At 43.7% G+C, this 19,639-nt stretch overlaps 1 protein-coding gene across 2 annotated transcripts in view; it reads left to right on the top strand.

The window, feature by feature from the left end:
- The window catches only part of ANKRD6 (ankyrin repeat domain 6), a 117,544-nt gene that overhangs the window by 49,420 nt on the left and 48,485 nt on the right, over positions 1-19,639 (top strand). For both annotated transcript variants that reach the window (XM_068397318.1, XM_068397343.1), the window contains exon 3: positions 11,824-11,979. The gene's annotated coding sequence lies outside the window, so the exon portion shown is untranslated. The remainder of the gene's footprint in view (positions 1-11,823; positions 11,980-19,639) is intronic.

Below are 19,639 nucleotides of genomic sequence, written 5' to 3'. Positions count from 1 at the left end.
GAGTTAATTGTCTTCATAGTAGGTGGTATCAGGCTGTGTTTTGGATTTGTGGTGGGAACAGTGTTGACAACACAGGGATGTTTTTGTTACTGCTGAGCAGTGCTTACACAGAGTCAAGGTCTTTTTTGTTTCTCACACCACCCCACCAGCAAGTAGGCTGGGGGCGCACAAGAAGTTGGGAGGGGACACAGCTGGGACAGCTGACCCCAACTGACCAAAGGGATATCCCATACCATATGACATCATACTCGGCATATAAAGCTGGGGGAGGAAGAAAGAAGGGGGAACATTTGGAGTGATGGCGTTTGTCTTCCCAAGTAACCGATACGCGTGATGGAGCCCTGCTTTCCTGGGGATGGCTGAACACCTGCCTGCCCATGGGAAGTAGTGAATGAATTCCTCGTTTTGCTTTGCTTGCGTGTGTGGCTTTTGCTTTGCATATTAAACTGTCTTTATCTCAGCCCATGAGTTTTCTCATTTTTACTCTTCCGATTCTCTCCCCCCATCTCGCTGTGGGGAAGTGAGCGAGCGGCTGTGTGGGGCTTGGTTGCTGGCTGGGGTTAAACCACAACAATTATAAATGTTTACTTAAGTATGGCCTGGATTGTTTTCAGAAGGCAAATGCTTCTGCAGTTTTATATTAGGCTTCTAGGAAACATGCCACTGTATCTTTTGTCTTGTCTGGCTGACTATTGCCTTGTCTAGCTTTCAAAGGAAGAAAAAGAAATGTAAATATAAGCAGAACTTTGAAGCAGAAAAGCAAATTGATCACTCTATAAAGGAGGAATTTTTTTCTTTCTTTCCAAGGAAAGAACATGGCAGACTTGCTAGATATTTTTCTCTGAACTAAACTTATTCTATTCAATTTTAATATGTGGAAATTTCTCAGTAATCACTGATTTAAAAACTTTTCTGGTGTCTCTCTTACTAATTCTTAGAGATACTCTAGTCTTCAAAGCAGTGAACACAGGAAAAATGGGAAGTGTCTGAACAGTACATCTGGTAGGGTAGTCTGCCGAATGATTCCTGCATCTTTTAGCTCTCATTATTATTTAGCTTTGTTGAGTGAAACGTTCAGGTTTCCCAGAAGGCCTTAACAGGGCAGGAACTTAAAACCTGAAATTTCTTAACAACTTGTGAGTAAGGTTATGCTTGTGCACACTTCAAAATAACATAATTTATACAATTGACACTTTGGGGGTATGTTTGCTTCTTTATTGCATACAAAGCATCATTCCAGCATTCGTTTAAGGAGATTTAAGGGCATGTATTTTCTTCTGATGTGTCTTCTATCTCGTTGTTGGCATAATACAAGAATCTGCTCTGGCATCCCTGTGAGGTGCTCCTGGGCTGGCTTTGTGCTGGTGCAGAGCTCAACGCCAGGCTGGTTTCCTGTGGTTCTGATAGGCTGGTAGCCATGTGGTCCCTTCAGCTTAACGGCAGTCCCTCTCCACAGCCCCGTGAGGTTTTTGCCAGCTTGGACTTGTCCCTGGGGGGTTCCTTTTTTTTTTTCCCCTCCAGTTCTCTCTCTGTGTAGGAACTCAGCAGTTGCTTTGAAGAAAAGACTGGCAAAAGAAGTTTTTTCGTTGCTTGTGCTCTCTTCTCTCTTCTTACAAGCCTCTCGTTCTCCAGCAAAGGCAGAAGTTCTTTGCCTGCCCTCTTTTGCTAACCCCTCCACTTGCCTTGCTGATCATGTACCATCTCAATCATTTCACTACTTTTGCATCTGTTCTCTTAGTATCCTAGTATCCACCCTCACCTCTTGTTCCTCTGGTTTTGCTAGCAACATAAGCTCATTTGAATCTCTTCCAGCTTGAAAAAAAGGCCAGTCCATCACCAGTTACATTTGCACTTCTAGGTACCCTCTGCAACTCTCTTCTCCCTCTCATTGCTCAACATGCTGTCAGTAGCTGTTGGTGGAGTGCCTCCCTCTAATGCACGTGTACCTTTTCCAGTCCAGCTTTGCACATTTCATTCTGAGCAGCATCTTTACTGACCTCTTCCTCATCAAAGTTTACAACGTGCACTGCCTCCTCAGCCTCTCTTGAGCTGTCAGCTGTCTGCAGTCCCCGATGTTCTTGAAATTCTGCCCATGCTTTTGTTCTCTGATTGTGTCCTCTTTGAGTTCTTCTGCCACCTCAGCGATTTGCTTGGAGGATCCTCCTCCATCCAGCTTTTTGGTAATTGTTCTCTGTGGTTGTGCCCTTGGACGTTTGTCTTTGTTTTCTGCGCCTTGTGGATGAGATTACCTTGAGATAAACATCAACTCAACTTCTGCCTCTATGCTGAAGACTTCTCATTGTTTCAGTGCACCCAACTTACCTTCTGTATGGGCCAGAAATACCTGTCTTTCTTTCCAGCATAGTCTTGTGGACATGGAGATGTCAGCTGACATTTTTCCATCCCATAACCTCTGATTTTTTTTTCCCTTTTTCCAAACCATCACCAGCAATTCTATATTTTTGATAATTTGGACAACACCGTCATCCTTCTTGCCACTCAGATTCCTAATAAGAAAATCTTTAATTCAGGGTTCCTCTAGGTGATTGTGACCACACTGTACCTAGAACTTGCCAAATTCTTCTGCATCCATCTCTTTTGTATACTTCTGTACTGTTAAAACTGTGTCCAGAGTTTGTCTCGTAATTTGTGCACTTGTTACTATAACGTGCTTCAGTGATGTTGGTAATGTGAGGATTTTACCCTGCTGCTGCTGCTCTGGCATACCCCTGCAGAGGTTGTTCCCTTAATCACAGAATCACAGAATCAACCAGGTTGGAAGAGACCTCAGGGATCATCGAGTCCAACCGTTGCCCTGACACCACCATGTCAACTAGACCATGGCACTAAGTGCCACGTCCAGTCTTTTCTTAAACACACCCAGAGATGGTGACTCCACCACCTCCCTGGGCAGCCCATTCCAATGTCTAATAACCCTTTCTGAAAAGAAATTCTTCCTAATGTCCAACCTGAACCTCACCTGGTGAAGCTTGAGGCTATGTCCTCTTGTCCTATCGCTAGTTGCCTGGGAGAAGAGGCCAACTCCCACTCCACTACAACCTCCCTTCAGGTAGTTGTAGACTGAATAAGGTCACCTCTGAGCCTCCTCTTCTCCAGGCTAAACAACCCCAGCTCCCTCAGCCGTTCCTCGTAGGTCAGACCCTCCAGACCCTTCACCAGCTTGGTCGCCCTCCTCTGGACTCGCTCCAACACCTCAACATCTTTCTTGAAGTGCGGGGCCCAGAACTGAACACAGTACTCAAGGTGTGGCCTCACCAGTGCCGAGTAGAGAGGGACGATCACTTCCCTAGACCGGCTGGCTACACTATTCCTAATAGAGGCCAGGATGCCATTGGCCTTTTTGGCCACCTGGGCACACTGCTGGCTCATGTTTAGCCGGCTGTCGATCAGCACCCCCAGGTCTCTTTCTGCCGGGCCGCTTTCTAACCACTCTTCCCCCAGCCTGTAGCGCTGCATGGGGTTGTTGTGGCCGAAGTGTAAGACCCGGCACTTGTTCTTGTTGAACCTCATGCCGTTGGTCTCGGCCCATCTATCTAACCTCTCCAGATCCCTCTGTAGGACCTTCCTAACCTCCAGCAGATCGAAACTCTCACCCGATCTTAGGGGTTTGACCAAAGCACCTTCCTGCCCACGACCATCCCCTTTTTCTCTACCGTGGTGAACATAAGGTGGTTGCCATTTTTTGGGGAGGAGCCTGTGGTGGCATTTCATCTTCCATTCAGTGTTAAGAGCTCGACTGCATCCCTGGCTGATGCAGGATGTCACTTTCTATTGCCTTCTTGGCCCGTTTTGACATAAAGGCTTGTGCCCAGGGAAAGCATCTTTCAGCATGCCTGAAAGCATCCATGGTGCTGCCTGGGAAGCCTTACTCAATGCCTCCCCCTTGCTTTACTGTGATGCCTGCAAAAAAAAAGGTAACCAAGATGCTGCTAGCATGCCTGGGCTCTTAAACTGTTCACAGCGTTGTTGCTGAATCCCTCCTACACCATGTACCTGTCTGTCCAGTTGCTGCTTGTTGCTTTTTCTCTCAAATTTAGGGCATCTCTTCTCTGTTTCTATAGCTGTTTCTGGGCAGTGGTGTAATGCCGTGCAGCAGCGGCTCAGTAGTGGTTATAGTAAAAGATGGACTCTCATGGTAATAACATCAGCCTCAACAGTTGTGTGCTGGGCTGGAGGAGTAGGGATAGTTAAACCTTGATTCCCGCTTCCCCCACCCGCCCAATTTTTATTTTTTTGCCTTCCAGATGCCCTCGTTGCAGTTTGCTGTTACTGGTTTTAGCGATTTCTGTATAAGATCTGGAGATGTGCGTTTATCTGTGGTCAGTAAACCTGCTCTACAGACTGCAGACATGCATTCCATGATGTCCTTACCTGCTTCCCTGACATAAATGAGTCCATCACCTAATTTCACCTGGGAGCTATCTGTATTTGTTCTCAGTATGACCTAAGTTCTGCGTGGTTGCTGTTGATTTGGAGATGATGTCAAAACAGAAAATGAGGAAAAGCAATGGAGCAGTGGGAAAAAAGCAGAAAGGAGAAATATTTCAGGGGAAGATTCTGCGTATGCTGTGGTGAAGGCACCTGGAGATGAGACTGAATCTGTTAATACTCAGGATCTTTTTATTACAGGTCAGTTACAATTTTCCACGATTGAATGGCAGCTTGATTCAGACAGATTTTCACAGGAAAATAAATGTTTTAATAGTAATTGTGAAAAATAATAGAGATTACTCTGATGGTACCAGAAACAGGTTTTTTGACACACAGCTAAGGCTTGTTCTCTAGACCCTTCACCAGCTTCATTGCCGTTCTTTGGACTCACTCCAGCACCTCAATGTCTTTCTTGTAGTGAGGGGCCCAAAACTGAACACAGTATTTGAGGTGCAGTCTCACTGGTGCTGAGTACAGGGGGATGATCACTTCCGTAGTCCTGCTGGCCACACTATTTCTGATACAAGCCAGGATGCTGTTGGCCGCCTTGGCCAACTGCGCACACTGCTGGCTCATATTCAGATGGCCATCGATCAACACCCCCAGGTCCTTTTCCACCAAGCAGCTTTCCAGCCACTCTTCCCCAAGCCTGCAGCAGTGCGTGGGGTTGTTGTGCCCCAAGTGCAGGACCCGACACTTGGCCTTGTTGAACCTCATACAGTTGGCCTTGGCCCATCAATCCAGCCTGTCGAGATCCCTCTGCAGAGCCGTCCTACCCTCAAGCAGATCAACACTCCCACCCTACTTGGTGTCATCTGCAAACTTACTGAGGGTGCACTCGATCCCCTCGTCCAGATCATTGATGAAGATATCGTAGGTGCATTGTAAACTAGTTATACATTTCAGAAGTATTTTGCAATGTGTAAATGAAGTAATAAAAGAGGAAACTGTCTTGTTTGATCCCCTAAACTGAACTGAGGCTCCGTAAAATGTGCTGATCTGAATCTCTGCAATGGAGGGGAGACTGTGAGGAGCTCAGGGGCTCTGGCACAAAGGAAGGAAGGAGAAGTATTGTATTAGCAAGCAGATTGAGTGCAGATGAGTGACAGGAGATGGGCTTTGAGATGGAGGCATGAAAAGATGGAATCAGAACAGAGAGAAGAACAACATCCCAGAGAGACATAAAAACAGCAAGTGAGATCTTTTCCTGTTAAGGGTTTTTTTGATGTTTTTAATTATTTTTTTAATATTTGCTTTTGTTCTTAATACCTCAGTTTGTAATCTGAAAGAAAAACAGATACACTATCTCTGCCTCTTCAGATGTTTTATAAAATTCGTGCTGAAAACTGCCTCACGTATAAAGATGAAACTATATTTATTCAAATGTAAAAGAAGTACCTTACAGTAGGAAAATCAGTCTTACTCTCATTGTCCAGAACTCTATCGCAGTGGAAGACGAGGTACGAATAAAAAGCAATTCAACTCATGAGCTCCCAACTGAAATTCGTAAGCGTGGAAGAGAGAGGCTGAATCTGATTTCTTCTTAGGGGAGTTCTGTTTACTGGCAGCCTACAAGGATGGAAACTGGCGAGCAGTTATAAAATACACTCCTGAAGATAAATAGTTCAAATAAGTGGATTTTGAAAGGAAAAGTCTGTTAAAGAAAAACAAGTTTTCTCCCAGTGTCATTCTTGCAGTGTGAAGTACTACAGTATTATTCTGCCCTCCTTCAACCATCTCGTTTACTTTAATAAATGTAGCAGGGCTGGTTTGCTCAAATTTCCAGTTTGGGATTCTTAACAGTGGGTCAGGTAAGGATTACAGTTTTGTTAGACACTGAGGAAACTTGAAAACATTGACCTGGCTGCCTGAATTTTGAAGTCCTCACTTTTCGTGTGATAGTGATGCAACTGGAACCCCAGCATGTTAATAGTGTCTGTCCTTCAGCTGTCTTCTCTGAGTGCAAGTGTCTGGGAGGTGGACAGTTACTCACTGTTGCCACCCATCTCATTTCAAATGTCAAACAAGTGCAGTAGTGCAGCTTTTTTGTTTTTCAATTAGGAAAAGTGAAAATAATAAAAAAAGACAGCAAGCAAAGCTACCTGGCCATTTGTGCCTTTTCAGTCCCATTGCTGTGTCTCAAAATCGTGTAGGTGTAGAAGCAAACCTGAGGCTGCCAGGTGATGCCCAGTTGCTCCAGCCTCACCTCCACAACAACCTTCCTCCAGCCAGAGCTGCCAAGAGTGTCAGCATGAGGAAATGATTTACTGAGCAAGGGACCCACCCATAACTTAGGAGTTGCGGGCATTTTGCTCATCCTTGAGAACGGTGTTAACAGTCCCTACCAATACTACTTCCATTATTTCTCTGTTAGATTTATCTAACAAAAAGGGCATATCTCCAAATTGTTGGCAGTGATTTTAGGTCCAGAACTTCTCCGAGCAAACTACTGAAGTGCTTAAAGAAACTAAACAGATAGCTGTCTATGTAGAAGTCAGGCTCAAAGGCGATCTACAAAATAACATATATTCTATGTTTATTAAATTATCCCATAGAAGACATTAAAATATTAATTGCCAACTACATGTTTTAATTTTCTGTGTACCAGCGTAAGGTCCCAGTGTGGATTAAATACAATTTGGAAAGTTTTTGAAGCCACTTTGCTTGGACTACAGAGGGGGAACTGTTATGAGTTTACAGTAGACTGCTTTTTGTACCTAGGAAGAGTGATGGTATTAGACCTGCTTTTAATAGCAGGTTTTTTTCCTGGTACTGGGGGGTGCTGAGCAGGTGGATTTGTTCAGCATTTTGGCTTTGTTTACGGTGCTGAGAAAATACTCATTTTTTCAGTTGCTGGTGGTCATTGGTAAATGCTGTGATAGAAATACAGAGTTATTTTAAGACTACCTTGAGAGCTGATAATTCTGAGGCACCGATATACGTAGTTCAGGGCTCGCATTTTATTAGTATCATGGATTATTCACTTTTAATTCTTGCGTCTGTTTCCAACCCTTTGTTCAGTAGTTATCACTGAAGAACTGAAAAGATACTTGTTTTCTTCTAAAAACAGAGTTGAGGTTATTTTAACACGCAGCTATGCCCCGTAAACAATGCAAAAGTACGATCCTTTTTAACTTGCAGAGCTGATGTCTTTCTGGCACGAGAGTCATATTTTACTGACAGAAATTAATTAGCTCACAACTCTTTCTAACTATGGCAAAATGCTGTAAAAGCTGCCCTGGTGTATGTATCTGTAGCATATTTATTAGTGGAGCTGCAATTGTGAGAAAAAGCTTTGTTCTCGGTAAAGGTGCTGAAAAAACAGAGATTGTAGTGGTAGAATAGAGGGAGAAATTTGACCTTTGCATTGCAGGTGTATTTGCTGTTTGAAAAGCTATTAGAAAAGCTGTTACTTCATTTTTAAATTGACCAGGTTTAAAATAGATTCATTGAGACCTATTTAACTCTCCGAACCCTTTTCTTGGAACCAAGTTTCAGATTGTAAGTAGTCTTTAACAAATAATGTGTAAATTAGCAGCGTATTGTGATAATTTCATAAATTTCCATCTGCATTCTAGGTATTAATTGCCAGATGAACTATTTGTGTAGATGTAAAGTTACTTCTGTTAGTATACAGTTTCCAAGGAATATAGGTAAGAGATAAGATACCCAAGTGAAATCACTAGCTATGTTCCTGCTGACCCAGATGAGGCGAACAAAATGATATAGCTAATCAAAATTAAATTGAATTAGGCTTAATTAGATTTACAGCACTAATGTTTCTGGTTTGCTTGTGGTTTGTTTTTTTTTTTTTAAGAAAGGAACCTGCTATTTTTCCAGTTCCCAAGTGCATTTGTAACAGCACAGTGAGACATTTTGGGAACCTGTTTTCAGGGTACACCATTTGTTCCTACGTAGTAGTAGTGTATAAGTTCGTCCAAGAAGTAACCACAAAAAATGGAAATGAATTGAACAGCAGTACCCTCTGATGGTTTTCAAAGTTGGGGGTTACCAAGTGGAAAAAGCTGCCTCATTTGAAACATCTGGGTGGTGGCGGAGCTGTAATATAAACATATTCTGGCCACTTTTACCAAAACAGCAGTTCTCAGCATCCCTTTGCACTTGGAAAAAAGTAAGACGAGGAGGGGGAATTGCATGAATTCAGTAATAGCATTCTCTGTGGTGTGACACTTCTTAATACATGTGCACTGGCCTTGCAAAATGCCAAGTCTTAGCAGAATGGTTAAAAATTGTAGGAAATAAAAGCCAAAATAAATATTACGCATAGATATGGAATGTAAACTATATTTGGTACCTTTTAAAAATGAAAATGTATTTGAATTTAAGAGGCAGAGTACTTGTGACTGTATATATAAGTATGGCTTGTATCAGAAATAGTGTGGCCAGCAGAACTAGGGAAGTGATCGTCCCCTGGTACTTGACGCTGGTGAGGCTGCACCTTGAATACTGTGTTTTGGGCCCTTCACTACAAAAAAGACATTGAGGTGCTGGAGCGAGTCCAAAGAAGGGCAGAGAAGCTGGTGAAGGGTCTAGAGCACAAGTCTTATGAGGAGCAGCTGAGGGAACTGGGGTTTTAGTCTGGAGAAAAGGAGGCTCAAGAGAGACCTTATCGCTCTCTACAACTACCTGAAAGGAGGTTGTAGCAAGGTGGGTGTCAGTCTCTTCTCCCAAGTAACAAGCAATAGGATAAGAGGAAACAGCCTCAAGTTATGCTGGGGGAGGTTTAGATTGGATATTAGGAAAAATTTCTTCATTGAAAGGGTTGCCAAGCAGTGGAACAGGCTGCCCAGGGAAGTGGTGGAGTCAGCATCCCTGGAGGTATTTAAAAGACGTGTAGATGTGGTGCTTAGGGATATGGTTTAGTGGTGGACTTGGCAGTGCTAGGTTAATGGTTGGACTCTATGATCTTAAAGGTTCTTTCCAACCTAAATGATTCTGTGATTCTAAGTCATCACTAGGGTAAAGTGGCTTACTCTACAGTAGACTCATAGGATATTGGTTGGAAGAGACCTTTTGAGGTCATCTAATCCAGCCTCTTGCTTGAAGCAGACCTGTCACTACACTAGGTCAGGTGAGCCCTGGCTTTGCCTATCGAGGTATTGGATATTTCCAAGAATGGAGAGTCCGCCATGTCTCTGTGCTGCCTGCTCCAGCACTGCAGTACCTTCCTAGTAAGGAATTTCTTCCTAATGTCCATTGTGAATCTCCCAGACTTCAACTTGTGCCGGTTGTCCCTTGTTACATGATCTGGAGATCCCTGATTTCCATTTCAATGATACTAACTTTACGCTACATCTTTTTGCACATCACCTTGAGCATGGCTATTAATAGTCTACCTGTAGTTTAGATACATTTATTTATTTGGCTCTGTGTATTTCAATTGATGTTTCTAATTACAATGAAACAGAAAGATGTATTTGCAAGGCAATGACACTGTCATTGACAACATAGTCAGCAAAACAGTACAAAAAAGTCAATTCACAGACATAACCGGGGGTTAGTTTTCCAATGCCTTTCTGTATTATCACTTTTTTGCACATAAACACGTCTTCTGATCTAAATGCATTAGGAAAAAGGATAGGAAAAGCAGCTGAATTATGCAGAGATGTTAATTAGTAGGAAAGAGGGATGGTAAGGTCTTCCAACAGCATATTCTAATTGAAGTCACTGAACTGGCATTTTGGCAATGATTTTTGCTTCAGAGATCAAGGGAGATTATTTGTCCTTAGCAGTTTTCTGTCTGCAGTTCTCAAAAGTTCAAGCAGGCCAAGTGACTTCCATCATTTGTGAACATCGCTGAACAAGCAGTGACATCGCACTGAGACCGGCGGGTTCATTTCTAGCCTGTGGAGCCAGGCACTCCCAGGCAGACTGTTTGGCCTCCTCTCTAACCATAAGGGGAGGAGATGACCGAGGAGATGACGGCTGCTCCAGTTTTGTTTAACAAAAAGGTTTGTTTGAAAAGGCACCACTCTTTCAAAAAACAACCACCCTACACAGGTATTAACTTTTTATAAGACGCGTGTGAGTTTACTGAAGCACATGCTCAGCACTGGGACCATACACTCTTTTGCAACCTTTCTGTACGTGAGGATGGTGAAACGTGGCTAGTCCAGAAGTTTGTCTCCCAGCAGTGGCCTGAAGCAGATACATAGTGAAGTGTGCAAGAAGCAGGCAAGCATGGAGTAATGCTTCCCCCATTTGCTAGCAGTTTCCGTATGAAATATTTCTTATCTTTGCTGGGTGTAAGAGGTGGGGCAGGAAAGCTTGTCGTTGCCAAACTGTGTTTCTGTAATGTGTCAGTGAGCTTCAGAAAGAGAAGGGAATCGCCTTTCTCCCCAGTGTGGTCATTGCTGTTTAGAGGCAATAATTGACCACATCGTTTACTTTTATGGCTTTCTCTGTTTTACCAGCAGCCCAGTCTCTGACAGATCTACTGCAGGGATTTTAGGAGGAGAGTAAAAGTCCATTTCCTCCTTGTTAAAGTGGCAGCTGCTCACTCTGCCTCTGTGGCCTGGGGAAGCTTCTGCAATTTGCTTCTCTGCAGACGTACAGAGCTGCCATTTTACCTTTGGAAAGGAAGCCACTGTGAGTGCCTGGCCCTCCACCCCTGCATGCCTCAAGGGTCGAATTTATGACCCAGGAATAGCAGAGACCTGCTTGTTTTGGCAGTGCAGGCCTGCAAGTCTTCTCATCTACTCACGAATACTGCTAACATGGTAGTCTGTCTGGAGTTTAGAGGGGTTATGCTGGCTTCAGAAAGGATGTAACTACAGTTATGGCAACAAGTAAACCTGGAAAAGCAGAAAGAAAGGGGAGCTAATAGGAGTATTTGTGTAAAGAGAACAAGAGAGGGATCACAGGCTGAGAATGGAAACCTTAGCAAATACGCCTAATACATTTCCATAGCCAGAGAAAAATCTACTGACTCGTGTCCACCTAGGTGCCATGGCCGAAACAGGATACCTGGGCTGAAGTGACAGCGAGATGTGATGGAGAAGGTACTAGAGAGAGAAGCAGAACAAGTCCTTTTCGTGATTTTATTGATTTGTCAGGTGATTTCTGGGAAGATACGAAGGTCTCTGTCTCATTTTCCTTGTTCGTATAATTGTGCAGCTTTTACTGCTTTGCATTTTCAGAGATCAAGTTAGTGGGAACCAAACTGGTGAGCCATGGTTTGAACTTGTTTTGTTTATAGCGGGAAGCGGCTGTGAAAACCTCAGGAGGAAATGGCTGGGTTTGCCCAGGTGTATTCAGGCAGCCGAGTGCTGCAGAAAGCACCGGTGTTAAATTTCTGTACTCCTCAGTCTGCTTTGACGCTCCATTTATGATGTGTTTCTCCTCACACAGGAGCAGTGTACCATACCGTGGTACAGAGACTCACCGTTGCCATCAGCACTGGAAAAGACTGAAGCTGGCATCCCCATTGTCCTCAGCCAGAGGTTGCCCTGCAAGACACAGCTGTGAAATGTTCATCAGAAAAAACTGAACGGTAGATCCTTAAGAGTGAGTAAAAAACAAATCTGACTTTTAAAAATGTTTTATCTAAAATGTATAAAAACAATGCCATGCAGAAATGCATTTGGTAACGCGTTAAGATCCTGGGTAAACAGGGTTTCAGAAGAGCTCGGAGTTTTACCTGTGGCACTGGGTTATGGTATTTATGTCACACTGCTGTGTTCTTTGGAGTATGTAGTTCTTTACTTCCCCTCTGCTGTCCATGTACACCCCTGTTGAACTGCATTTCTAAGGACTGGTGGCTCTAAGCTAGTGAAGAAAAGTGTCAAGCGTCCTATTGAAATGGGATTTCCCTAAGCAAGAGCCTAGCTCCTAGGAAGGAGAACTGCTTTGTCAGGGAAAAGATCACCTGTGAGGGACCAGCTCCTGAGGCTGATAGGAAAGCTGCACAGGAAAATACCTGAACAGCTGTATCAACAAAGGAGATGTCCTGTTTTGTGGGCCCCGTTCACCCTCTCAAGCAGGGGAGCTACGCAGGAATGAAGGGGACAGTGTCCTGACCTGCCTTCTGCAGGACGCAGGTGCACAACCACAATTTCCAAAGGCAGAGAGAGACAGAGTACATCTTCAAGATGCTTTCTGTTTTCTCAGTGATTTTCAATTGCCTTTTAATTTCGAATAGTAAATTACTGTATTCAGAAACCCTTTGCAAAGCACCTTCTTAGGTATTTTGTAGGTTGTAGCTCTAGCCCTTGGGAGATGAAGTTGTAGACCCAAAGGACTGCATACGCAGTGGGATGCTACAGAGTATGAGGAGGTGTCTGGGGAGGTCGGAGGAGGGAGATGACTCCAGTATCCAGGCCTTGCCCAGGTGTTTGAACCTGGATACCACTCCTGACTTTCCGTAGCTGAAAGAGGTCTGCTTGTGGAGCCCATCCCTTGAGACACATCACCTGTGCTCTGCCCAGCCCGAGCTGGGAGAAAATGCATGACATTGAGTGATTGGTTTCCGTCACAGCAGCCTGGGGAATTTCCTTTTGTGGAGTGCTTGACCAGCTGGGATATTTGTCTAAGGTATATACATTATAGGTTATTAACTTGTTATGCATGGTACAGCAGTGCCATTTCCTGAACGTTGAGTGAAAGCAAGCTGCATGTCTTATGAGGCTGTCTTAACAGCAAATATGTTAAAATGAAATAGTATTGCTTGACGTGTCAAGGCACCTACAATTCTGATATACCTGAAAGTAAAAAATCCCAAACCAATCTTTGCTAAAAGTCCCATAATTAAAGCAGTGGCAGACCAAGCAATATGTTGTTAGAAACATAGATTGCAATTACTTGTTTTATTTATTCAATTTTTTACTTAAAAAGGAATCACAGATACATGGATGCTTCAGCAAGATAAATGCTCAGGTACAGGAAAGCATTGTGAGATACAGGATTTTCAGGCAGGTGGAGCCTGTAATGCTTTCTGTGGAAGGCTGTTTTTTGACAACTTACATGGATGTGCATACAGTGCCTACCACTTCCCTGGTGTGCAAACCAGGACTGCAGTGCTGGATGGAGAGGAAGATGAAAGACCAAAATCTGGAGATATAGTTCCTTAAAATCTTTAGCCTTGGAGTTCTCAATGTTAGAAGGCCCCAACACTTTGTAAGAATGCACATAGTTCCTTAGAAATGAGATTTGTATTTTTACATGCTTGTATGTATATGCGTCCATACGTAGGTATGTATGTGTAAAACAGTATTTTCATCCTCTCAGCTGCATGTAGAAAACATACATGAGTGGATAAGGAAGTGGAGAAGTGTTTTATTGGAGTCAGAATAACTGAAGGACGTAATTCTGTAATAGTCTTAAACTGTTACATTGCTAATGGATATAGAAATGAGCTGTAGATCTGTTGCATATACATACATACGTGTGCATATGTGTAAATGTGATATACACAGAGAGAAGAAATACCTTTGCTTTCTCCAGTTAGCCTACTTCATGTGAGGGGGAGTTGTATCTACGGGACTCTGAGGATTTTGAATAAGGTACGTGTTTGATGTTGTGTAATGTGTTTGTTCCCAACCTGGTTGTGTACAGCAGGTTGCAGTAGTGCACTGTGCACCTGCTGGGATAAGGTTTGTGATGATGATACGGTTTTTCAAGAGAAAGTCAGAAACTGTCCCCTCTGTACAAGGGGGGGCTTTCCATCTGCTAAGCTGTCCTATTGTTTCTGGGAAATAAGGCAGTCTCAGTGCTGGAGGATGAGCTGGGCTTGTGGGTTCATCGCCAGAAGCAGCTTAGGGCTTAGAAAATAAAACCTGAGAGCATGGCGTGATTTCTAAACTCTGTGCAGAAGACAAGTCATTACTGAGATTTGCTGATGCTTTCTGCACCAGTTGTTTTTTGCATTTCTTTTCCCATCTGAGTGTTTTAATTCTAAATAAATCACGGTGATTTACCATTGACAGGAGATGTCATGGTGAAGTCAGGCAGATAAAAGTCCTCTAGCAAATTGCAGAAAGCTGAGTGTTTCTCGCAGATACTGTGGATAGGATTCATTTAATCTAACTTTGGATGTTTATAGTGCAGTATCGAAGATGATGCTTAATGAGGTAAATAATTTTAGAGTGTGATTCATCTGACAGTTGAAATGTACATCCAGGATGACATGGATTGTGTCCTTTGTTGACCGTAAAGGGAGCCTGGCTGAGTTAAGTAAGTTGGTGGTAGATGTCTGCACTGCCGAGTAACCCCTTTTCTTTACATCTGGTGTCACTGTGCTGTCCAGAGAGCCACTGAGTTTTGGAGATTCCTGAAAATTTCCATTCAGCCATCTATGGTCAGAGCACACAGAGCAGAGGGGGCGCCAAGCGCTTCCTCGCAGACGTTTTTTTTTTTTTTTACTTTTGCTCTCATGAATCTGAGATTTGACTTCAGTTATCAGTGGCTGTCTTGGGAGGAAAATTACGTAATACAATGGAAGTGATAATTTTTTAGCTGTTATTACAAGTACCCCATGCACCAGTACAGGTTAGGGGTTGACCTGCTGGAGAGCAGCTCTGCAGAGAAGGACCTCGGAGTCCTGGTGGACAAGAAGTTCACCGTGAGCCAGCAATGGGCCCTTGTGGCCAGGAAGGCCAATGGTATCCTGGGGTGCATTAGGAAGAGCGTGGCCAGCAGGTCAAGGGAAGTTATTCTCCCTCTCTAGACTGCCCTGGTGAGGCCACATCTGGAATACTGTGTCCAGTTCTGGGCTTCCCATTTTAAGAAAGACAAAGAACTACTGGAGAGAGTCCAGCAGAGGGCTCCAAGGATGATCAGAGGACTGGAGCATCTCTCTTACGAGGAACAGCTAAGAGAGCTGGGTCTGTTTAGCCTGGAGAAGACAAGACTGAGGGGGATCTTATCAATACTTACAAATACCTTAAGGGCGACTGTCAAGAGGAGGGGGCCAGACTCTTCTCAGTGGTGCCCAGTGACAGGACAAGGGGCAACGGGCACAAACTGAAACACGGGAAGTTCCATCTGAATATGAGGAAAAAATCTTCTTTACTTTGAGGGTGACAGAGCACTGGAACAGGCTGCCCAGGGAGGTTGTGGAGTCTGTTCAAAACGCACCTGGATGCGACCTTGTGCAACGTGCTCTAGGGGAACCTGCTTTGGCAGGGGGTTGGACTAGATGATCTCCAGAGGTCCCTTCCAACCCCAGCCTTTCTGTGATTCTGTGAAGTCTTAGCTCTATAGTAAAACTTGCATGTGAGCTCATGTCTTAAAAGTGTAGTCCATGCCATACAGCCTCTAAAATAAGAATTTATTAAAATAGAGCTCTGGTTTTCAGATGGATGACAGAGGAATCCAGATGTTTCTGGCTTTTAATATTTTTGTGAAGATGTTTCAAATTTCACTGAAGGTGGAGTGAACCTGATTGTTTCTTACATTTATTTGGAAAAATGTTCTTGTGTCAGAGAGGTGGGGGAAGGAATGTATGAGAGTGATCCAAATGTGCAGCACACAGGGCTGAGCATGGACTGGCCATGTGGGTGGTGGGCATGGTCTGGATATTGGTTTCGGAGTTCCGCACGTGTGAAAAGAAGCAGAAGACAACAAAGCAGGTAGCAAGGAGACAGTAGGCAAGAACACCAGTACTGCTGAGAAAAAGCATGAGTGTGCTCCAGGGAGGTGTACCGTAGGAACTGCTTGCACTAGGGATGAGTCCCACTGGTGAAAATCTCATTCCAAGAGAAACCATTTAGAGTGCAAGTGTAACGAATTAGTCTGTTTGCTGTGCAAACTATCCTGTGAGTAATGCGTACCCTGCTGTTTTACAGACTTTCCTATGAAGAAATCATTTCCTCTTAACCCAATAAGCATGTGTGCAATTTTAAGCACATGGTTTATTTCAATGGCTTCAAGTGACTATAGATTAATTAATTTGCCAATGAAGGGCCATGAAGATGGTGAAGGGACTGGAACACCTTTCCTATGAGGAAAGGCTGAGAGAGCTAGGACTGTTCAGCCTGCAGAAGAGAAGGTTTAGGGGCATCTTATTAATGTACAGAAATACCTGAAGGGAGGGTGCAAAGAAGATGGAGCCAGGCTGTTTTCACTGGTGCCCAGTGACGAGACCACAGGCAATGGGCACAAACTGAAACACAAGAGGTTCCCTCTGAACATCAGGAAGCACCTTTTCACTACAAGGGTGACTGAGCACTGGCACGGGTCGCCCAGGGAGGTTGTGGAGTCTCCATCCTTGGAGATATTAAAAAAACATGGGCTTGGCGATGGGCAAACGGCTCTAGGTGGCCCTGCTTGAGCAGAGTGGTTGGACCAGATGACCTCCAGAGACTCCTGCCAACCTCAGCCAGTCTGTGATTCTGTGAGTTAGGTAGAACTGGCTGTTTGTCCCTCACAAATTGTTCCCAGCCTTCTTGGGAATTATCACAAGGTTGTACAGGGCTTCTGGCAAGGGTGCTAAACATCTGCTCAATAGAAGGCCTCCAGAAAACACTGAAAATGTAGCTGGGTACTTGGGAAATATACCCTGGTGATACTTTTGTGTTACGGTGTTGGGTCAGATGGTGAAGATAGTTAAAACTGCCTTTGATAGATCATATATGCAGTCAGGGCACCTGATTCATAAATTTGTAATGGCCCTACTTACACTAATTATCAGTGAAGCAGAGCATATATGTTAGATCTGTTACATTTACTGCAACAGGAATAGTACAGTACTTACTGGCATCAGCATTTTACATGAAGAATTAATTGTGCAGTTAAGCTGTTGTTTTAAAATGTGTTTCCCCTCAGTGGTGAAAGTCTTCATCTGTGTAATACTGAAATTCTGCTACTAGATAAACCTAGACATTCAGAAAGTGGTTCATAGTGTGGTAGTTGTGGTGTTTTTAAAAGATACTGATAATTATGCAGTTTTCTGGACCCATTCAAGAGAGTGCCCAACCATTTGAAGCAATAACATCAGCCTTCTCCAGTGCAGCTCCTTCAGATATAGCAACTGGATGAGAAATCAAGACATTTGCAGAAAGCTTCTGAACTGATTTATGATCCTCTTTGAATAAAATGTATTTAGCCCATAGTGATTGATTTTTTGCAAATTGCAAATAGATTTATGAAGCAAGTAATACTTGCATATCCCTTGCCATTTGTTCTCTATATATTGTCCGTGATGGATATTCATAGAATCATGGAATCGTTTAGGTTGGAAAGGACCTTTGAGATCATCGAGTCCAACCATTAACCTAACACTACCAAGTCCACCACTAAACCATATCCCTAAGCACCACATCTACCTGTCTTTTAAATACCTCTGGGGCTGGTGACTCCACCACTTCCCTGGGCGGCCTGTTCCAATGCTTGACAACCCTTTTGGTGAAGAAATTTTTCTTGATATCCAATCTAAACCTCCCCTGGCATAACTTGAGGCTGTTTCCTCTATCATATATTGTCCTATCTTATATTGTACATGAAGGGGCCAAACCCTGAAGATACTCAGTGCTCATTTTACTGCCTGCTAACGCAAACATTAAAATTGGGGACACTGTACATAGTGATAGGCGGGATGACATCTACACGGGGAGAAAATTCTCTGTTCTCCCACAGCACAAATACATTTATTGATGTCTGAGAATATGCAAAGTAACTCAGTCTCCTTCCCTGGCAGAGGAAGATTTTCCCTTGGTAAGTTAGAGAGCTTGCTTCAGATAGTAACTTGGGAGAGGGTGGTACCTGACACTGAGCAGTACCTGCACAGGGACCCAGACTGGAAGCCTTGCATCTCAGGGGGTCGCCACAGTATGGGGAGCAGACCTCCTAGTTACACTCTAGTGCCTTGCAAGCTACAGAGGTGGATGGGAAGCCGTGATTCAGGAAGGTGCAGATTAAAAGGAGTTGTGGAAGCCAGTCAATACATGTTTTACCTATGGAAGATGCACCTTTGTAACTCATAAGAAAGCATCCCTTGTGGTTGTTTTAACAGGAAAAGTAGTAAGAACTATTTGTACTACAGGTTCATTTTGGGAGGACGAGGGAGTAGTGTGAAAGCTCAGTAGGCATCGCTCCTTTGCAGCACTTCAGTCTCGCTGTCCTTAGCTTCCATGAGGGAGAGCTCTGATCCAAGTCCTGTGTGTGAGTTATTGGGGAAGAAATATTAATTGTCAGTGTCTAAGGAGGGTCTTTTTCCCCTTAAAGCCTCCATCATTAACATGCTCCCACCAGGGCAACTTCTGGTCTTGCCAGAGATTTTTCCATTGAGATAATCTCTGCACAGCTGTCTCTTATCGCCCTTGTAAGCTGGCATGGAACCAAGATCAGCCATGCCATCAGCCTTAAAAGGTCTTAGGGTTAATAGCAGCATACAGTAAAGCAGGAAAAAAAAAATCTGTTGTGACGCATATAACCCTTTCCAAAATGCATTATTTAATTATTTTTTTAAAAAAGTTATTTTTCTCACCCAGACTTGTTTTTCGCAAGGATTTGACTTACCTAGATATTTTGGATTGATTAAGCAGTTCTGGGGTGCTGCTAATGAAAGTAATTACTTTAGTCCCGAGAAGACTGCAGCATGTTGCAAAATAGGAGGTAACACTCCTTTAACACCATAAAAGACTGTTTCCAAGTAGATAGTCTCTCTGTTGCTGCTTGAAATGTTTGTGGGTTTTGGCTTTGCAAGTTATTACTGTTTCTGTCCCTCCTGCTTCTGTAAATATACAGAAAGGGGCATTAAAATAGGCCTGTTGAGCTCCTCACACTCACTTAAATGTGTTTTTCTTGGTGTCCTCTGTTTCTGAAAAATAGAAACAGCATTTAACCCTTAGTTCATTAATGGGGTGGTGGAACAGAAAGGACTCGTAAGCTCTGCAGGAGGGTGGAGTGGGGAGGAGATGCCAGAACTTCAGGAGAGGAAATCTATGGGGATTTGGCTCCACTGGGTCTAACATCAAGAGGATTAAACTCTGCAGAGGGGAGTGCCAAGCACTACACTTGCTCGGCTGTAAGAATGGATCTCTGCTTCCTACAAGGTGGGGAATGACTGATTAGGCTGCAGAAACAGGTCTGAGAGTTTGGCGTGGGCTAAGAAATGTATTTGATCTGTCTGATGCCGTTGCAAGGAAAGGCATGCCTGGCTCTGGGGCTCTGGGATGCAGAAATAGAGCTGTGGAGGAGATCAGAGGGAATTATCAACTGAGGAGTTGTC

Source organism: Nyctibius grandis, chromosome 1 (assembly GCF_013368605.1).
Source record: "Nyctibius grandis isolate bNycGra1 chromosome 1, bNycGra1.pri, whole genome shotgun sequence".
NCBI classification, from domain to species: domain Eukaryota; kingdom Metazoa; phylum Chordata; class Aves; order Nyctibiiformes; family Nyctibiidae; genus Nyctibius; species Nyctibius grandis.
Note: the sequence above shows the minus strand (reverse complement) of the source record. Positions and strands in the feature narration are given on the sequence as shown.